A 7,219-nucleotide genomic window follows, 5' to 3' on the forward strand; every position below is an offset into this window, starting at 1 on the left:
CGATTCACGATGTCTCACATAAAGACCTGATACTGGATCAGTCTTTTACTACAATATTTTTTTTATTTTCCATGTTTTCAAAAATCTACTATGAAGAGGGATGTCGTGATCATATTTGAATTTGAGAACGCAATATATATAGAATTTCCTTATGTTGAACCATTCCAACATAAAATTCATATATATATCCTTGACTAAAGATGATTAAAACCTCAATCTAAGCTTTTAGAATTGAAATGAAGTGTAATTTCCTCTCCCTTAATTATAGCAAAACAACTTTTTCAACCCCTACAACTTTACGAATTGAAAATTTTGTTTTTCTATAATTAACATTGCTAACTTGCAACACTAAACATAATAATCATGCTCCCACTAACATGATGATTATCAGCATAACACTTATGCTCCCACTAGCTCTGACATATTTCTAGAAATCAGCTGGACTTCTGAAATTTAGATTCGTACACCCTTTCTTAGATAGCTCACATGTGTGTCTAAACAATTTCCAGAACTATGAAAAGGGATGTCGTAATCATAGTCTTAATTGTTTAGACCTTTGCCATTTCTCACAAGTCCATGTTAGTGTGCCGGTTAACCACACACGCTCCACTAACGACTTTGAGAATGCAAACATCACAATTGCTATCTACTTAAAATCTTCTTAGTGAAAGCATTTCCTCACCATCATTTTCATGAATCGGAGAGAAACCTTATGACACTTAGATTTTATAGTGTATGCGTTTCTATCCATGTGAATTTGTCAAAACCATAATCACAAGACAAGGTTAGTGACAAATTATCCTTACATGGATTGAACTTGTTCAATCTTAATTTCTTGTCACCTGGTAGCACAAGGCCCACCAATGCTTCCAAGCTGTTATGCACACAGTTTAGAACTAACAGAACTCATATGCATAGACAACTTAATAGGAACAGACACAGAAACAAGAATTATGTCAACTTAATAGGTTTCAAACCTTAAGTCGTGTGCTAGTGATAAAACTCAGGTTTTGCTCTTGATTAAATCTTGAAATCCTTTCAGGATCTTTAAGACTCCCACTGTCCTCTTGACATATAAGTTTCCCTAGTCAAGAACCATTCCTTGACAAAACAAATATTCAAGGGATAGTGCAGATTCTTATCAAGATAAACACTTCACACAATTGGTCTTAGTTGGTCTTTGTCTTATCCAAGACATCACAACTTACCAATTTCAAATGTACAGGATTAGAAAACATTTTACACTATATTTGATAAGTGTTTTAAACCTTACTTTATGTCACTCAATGTTACAATCTTGGATTATGACTCTAAGAGTTGTTTTGGAACGAAGTATGATCCATCTTCTTGATTTTAACCATTCCAACAATTCATGACCCCTCATCTTAGTCATAACAATGCACTAAGATGTCCTTAGAGTATGAATTTGTGATATGGTTTCATAATCATTAAGATGATCATAAAAACATGTATGATCCATCTTTTTGATTTTAACCATTCCAACAATTCATGACCCCTCATCTTAGTCATAACAATGCACTAAGATGTCCTTAGAGTATGAATTTGTGATATTGTTTCATAATCATTAAGATGATCATAAAAAACATGATACTAAAGTACTCTCCCATCTTTTCAGATTTGAGAAACTTTTATCTTTCTGCCAAATTTGATTCTTCTCATCCGTTCTGCCATACATTGAAACTTTTCCAATGTTACAGAATTATACTTAACCTTATAAGTATAACCATATTTACTAATCTTTAGTAAATCATGACAAATTGATCTTTGTGGTGGACCTTGACCAGCACACACCCAGTGTACCTAATTCCTTAGTCCTTCAATTGACTCACATATGCATGTGATCAATGAATTAGTCTCAATTTTTACAAAGATGAAAATTCTCATTCATCATACAATACAACTTGTATGATTCCAAGTTTCTGTCTAACTGAAGCTTGGGTGATGAGAACCTTTCCTCATTTGGTAAATTCAGACACTACCACATATGACAGAATCAAACTCATATTTCCAATATTGCTAGAAACATACAAACATCAATTTTCCATAAATGCCATTGTAAGGGGATATAATATAAACTAAACAAAACTTTTATTTCTTTATTAAAATGCGGAAAAATATTCCTTACAATGCAACTTTAAATGAAAACTATGCTATTACATATTTCTTAGCAATCTATCATAACTTTTAAGTAGTGACTCAAAATCCGATCCTCGAACCATGCGATAGAAATCCATCTTCGTGATCAGATTCAACACACTCTTCTTTTAACCTTCCTTTTGCTCGATCCTGCTAAACATCAAGATGCAACCCAGTCACATCATGTAATAAGAATCAACAATTAGGAACTTTAACAAAGTTAGATAGTGGACTTACCTGAAACCGAGTCAAACATTTTGTCTCTACTTGCTTTCAAATATTTCAGGTATTCAGGGCAGCTTCGCTTCCAATGTCCCTTCTCATGACAATAAAAACATATAGACTCTTTGGGAATGGTGCACGAGACAATCACAGACTTAGCATTTCCCTTTACCTTTTGGTCAACCGGGTCGACCAAGGCCGATCCCTTTCCATTGGGACGAGAAAGCTTTTCTGGACTTCCAATGTTACCATTGTCCATGTCCATGGAAGTTTGAGAATTAGACCTTCCATCAATATTTGCTTGACCATTGCGCCAAATCATTGCTGATTCAGCAGCAACAAGCAAATAAGAAAGATCTATTAGGGTTATGTCAGGATCTATCATATGGTAGTCTTTAATAAACTCACCATACGACTCAGGAAGTGACTGAAGAACCCAGTCAACAGCGAACTTCCTTGAAATAACAGCACCCAACATTCTCAACCTGTCTATGTGTGACTTCATTCCTAAGACATGAGTGCACACAGGTCTTCCATCTTTATGTTTCATTTCTAGTAGAGCTTGAGTGATCTTGAACCTTTCAAGTCTTCGGGCTTGTGGGTCAGGGAGAATAAATGGAGGAGGTGGGGGGAGTGAAGCATGATGTTGAGGGACATCATCTTCAGGAGGAAAGCTTGTTTCAAGCGATTTGGGAAGATCATAGTTGTCTGAACCAGACATCTACAATGGGAGAAAATCAAGTTAGTTGATTCAAGTCCTTAATATAACACCCAATATGAAATATTAAGGCTAGGATCCAACACAATATTTTATAACTTGGAAGAGGGATGCCGTAATCCAAGCTATAAAATATTTGAAGGTAGGTGAATGACGATTCACCAATTTCCACCATGAAAAACGAAATAATTTATTAGGTTTTAATTGGATTTAAAACTCCTAGATCTTTTGAGATTCATTGAACTTTTCAATGGCATGTTTCAATATCGATTGTGCCCTTCAGGTTTTGTGACTGGGATGCCGAGGATCACAAAACAAGGTGTGAATAACCATGCAAACTCACTTGGTACCCTTAATATTATCACCTAATCGATGTGCCGGTTAACCACACACGCTCCACCGATCTATGATAAACATTAAGTCACCCTTCGTGATCCTTACTAGTCCAAGTTAGTGTGCCGGTTAACCACACACGCTCCACCAACGACTTGGTAAGGTACAAAGTGTGAATTTCATGGGTTAGCACCATATTCACATTTTGCTAAAGTAACTAAGATTGGGAATTTATAAAAGGTTTAGTTACTTTATAATATTCATTATACTTTTAATGAGAATTTAAAGTCATTGTCCTACCCGTTCGGCTAACGACCCTCCACCGATCAAGGAAGCGGTGGGTGAGAATGGACACCCATTAAGTTGCCATTTTATAGGCAACAACCTTATACCCCCCTTATAGACCGGCTTCGTGAATGAGGCCTACTAACGGTAAAACGACTTGATCTTATACATATATATATAATAATTAACCATTAATGTTATAAATAGTATAAGGGTTGAATTTTAACTTTTAAAACTCTAAGGGTTTGGAATTAAAGTTTATTAAAGTGTGTGAAACTTTACAAATTCCAAAACTTGAGGGCAAGTTTTGTAACTATCCAAAACTTTTCATTTCATAACTTATGAATTAAAGGTTCATAAAAATGAAGACTCTTCATTTTATGTAACTTATGTGTTTTAAGTGTGTGTTTAAAAGAAGTGACCTTTGGATATCCATAACTTGAGGACAAATTATGGACTCTATTAAAACACATAAATGATCAAGAATAATCCTAAACAATTCAGCAAATAATTCCTATCATCTTCTAAATTCATAAGAACATGAACATGATCATCAAAGTTTCAAGAATTATATGAACACATACAAAGCATGAAATTTTGATATAAGCTATTGTAAATGGATTAGAACAACCATTACACCAACTAAAATAAGTTTTAAAACACCAAAACAGTTTAGGGTAATGTTTCTAGTCCATTTCCAGCAGCAAAAGTCGAAAATCTGCATTCTGAGGCTCCTACTCGCCGAGTGCACGAACCTACTCGGCGAGTAGGATGAGTTTACACATGAACTCGGCGAGTCCCCCCATGGACTCGGTGAGTTCATCAGTCAGACAGCAAAAAATCGACTTTTTATCACTATTTTGCATCAAGTATCAAACAAACAAGCCTAGGCTCTGATACCACTGTTGGGTTTTGAGCATTCTAACACTTCCTAAGTGTACATGCAACCCTATTAAACCTTGGATCTATGTTTGTCTAAGATACATGCAAAATATTATTTTCCAAGGTTTATAACCTATCTAGCATGGCATGGGGTACTTTTAACCATAAAAGAACTAGATGAATTACATACCTTTTGTTGATTGTTGATTCCTTGGAGTTTGAGAGCCAAGCACCAATAATGTGAATGCCTCAAATGAAAATCACAAATCACCACAAACTTGGAAAATGTATGAGAGAGTATACTAACTCTTGATTTTGGCCACCACACTTACACACACATTAGTGTCTTTTTCATGCAACATAAGCTTGTTTATATAGTGTACATGGTTAGGGTGAAACCCTAATAACCCATGTCTTTTCCTCTTCCAAGGATCCATGGGTAAAAGCTCCATGGATCATCCATGGACTTCCATATAAGCTTAGCCCATTAACAAATGAGCATTAGCCCACACCATATAAATACAATAGCCCATGATTTAATTAGTCTTCCTTTTAATCACTAAATCAATTCATAATTAATTCAAGATTAAAACTAATTAAATAACATGACTTTATATTAATATATTATAACTTATAATATATTAATAAATCGTAAGTATACAATTCTCATAAAATTATCCATAAACAGTTTGGGTGAAGTGCAACCCAAATGGACCATGCCGGGTCGGGTCAAGTATATACCAAATAAGTTATGGACTTAGACACCTTATCCAACAATAGTGTCTTGGATATGGTCTATAATCAAGTTTTGATGTCATGCATAGAGATTAGGTCATAAACCCTCATTTTGACCTAATATGGGTTCAAGACATGCATTGGACATGTATGTCTATAAAGCACCAACCTTTGGGATGGTTTTGGTGTTAGACTCACTTTTGGAAAGGACGGACTTCGTACTTTAAGGATTAAGTGCTTCTTGGTTAAGCCCTTGCATTATTAAGCTTTATGGATTAGGTTTTTGGACCTTTTGGGTAGTCCCAATGGATAAAGTTGGAAACTTTATCCTTCTGGATCACATTTTGGATTAGATTTGAGCTTTGGAGCTCTTGGAATCGAAGAAAACAACTTAATGTATTAAGCTATTGGAGCTTCGGCAAACATGTCATGTTTTGAAGCCAACACGGCGTGTTGGCTGGGATTTGCCTGACTGTTTGGATACTGGCGGAACACGACATGGCCAAGGGAATGGACTGTTGACCTTGAATTTTGACTTTGACCAAGTTAGACCTTAAGGGTATTTTGGGATTTTGATGGAATTGGTCACTTTGTGGAAATAGGTGTTGGTTGGAGCTGAGATTCGGAGTCGGGACCTCATCAGCTATAGATCAGATCAAGAGGTGAGTTTTCCTCACTATACTTACGGGTCGAAGGCACCAAGGCCGTCCCATTGGTTTGATAACCTGGTATTTGCTGATATGCTGAGTATGGAATATATATGCATGATTATGCTAGTTATTGATATGCTAGTCTTGTAGATCGGTTGGACTACCTATGATTCTGTCTGCATGATTACATGTATATGTTGTTATTTATAGACATATTGTGTTGGGTTGAGGTTGTACTGCTTCGTGTTGTAGCCAACAAACCCCATATGCATTCCAGATACGAGCTGAGGGCCGGGTGGGGCATGCTAGACTCATACTAAAGACTTAAGGGTATTGGAGCATTCTAGATATGAGTTGAGGGCCGGGTGGGGCATGTCAGACTCATACTGAGGGCTCAGTAGTATTCCAGATACGAGCTGAGGACCGGTTGGTATGCCAAACTCGTACTGGGGGCCGAACATTTGTATTATAATCTGATGACTGATTGGACTAGGGAGTAAGCCAGATATAAGTTGTGGGCCCGAGGGCAAGCCAGACTTATGCTGTGGGCTCAGGGGCAAGCCAGACTTATGTTGTGGGCTCAGGAGCAAGCCAGATATGAGCTGTGGGTCCGATAGGCAAGCCAGACTAATATTGTGGGCTCAGGGGTAATCCAGTCTTCTAGTTGCGGACCCAATACATGTTGTTATTTGAATATGTTATTTATTCGTGTGTTGGTATTTTGGGGGAACTCACTAAGCTTCGTGCTTACAGTTTCATTTTATTGTTTCAGGTGCTTTAGATGATTGTGGCAAGGTGAAGACGTGACCGTACACATCCTTGGTTTTACTATCGATTGGATCTTTGGAGACTTTGATTTTAAATAATGTTTTGAAAACAATGCTTTTGTAAACACCTTTACTAGTAAACGGGTTGTCTTTAAAAGTTTAAAATTTTCTTAAAATTTTTAGGATGTTACAAAATTTTTGATAAACATCAAATACCTTTGAAAGTTTCTCACCCTTTTCTTCATGTTGTGAACTGATATGAAGAATTACCCTGATTTTGATGTCTCGATGGGATTTAAAAAAGTGGGAGAGACTATTATTGATTTGGTTCCTGAGTGTATTCCTCTACATAGTAATAAATGAAACTATTGTTGTGAGACAACCCTAATTAATTTTGAAAGACACCCCTTTTTACCATTTAGACAACCCTAATTAATTTTGAAGTATTTTTATTGGTTGAAATTGTATTG

This window comes from Lactuca virosa, chromosome 8 (assembly GCF_052849685.1).
Source record: "Lactuca virosa cultivar CGN04683 chromosome 8, Lactuca_virosa_CGN04683_v6, whole genome shotgun sequence".
Taxonomy (NCBI): domain Eukaryota; kingdom Viridiplantae; phylum Streptophyta; class Magnoliopsida; order Asterales; family Asteraceae; genus Lactuca; species Lactuca virosa.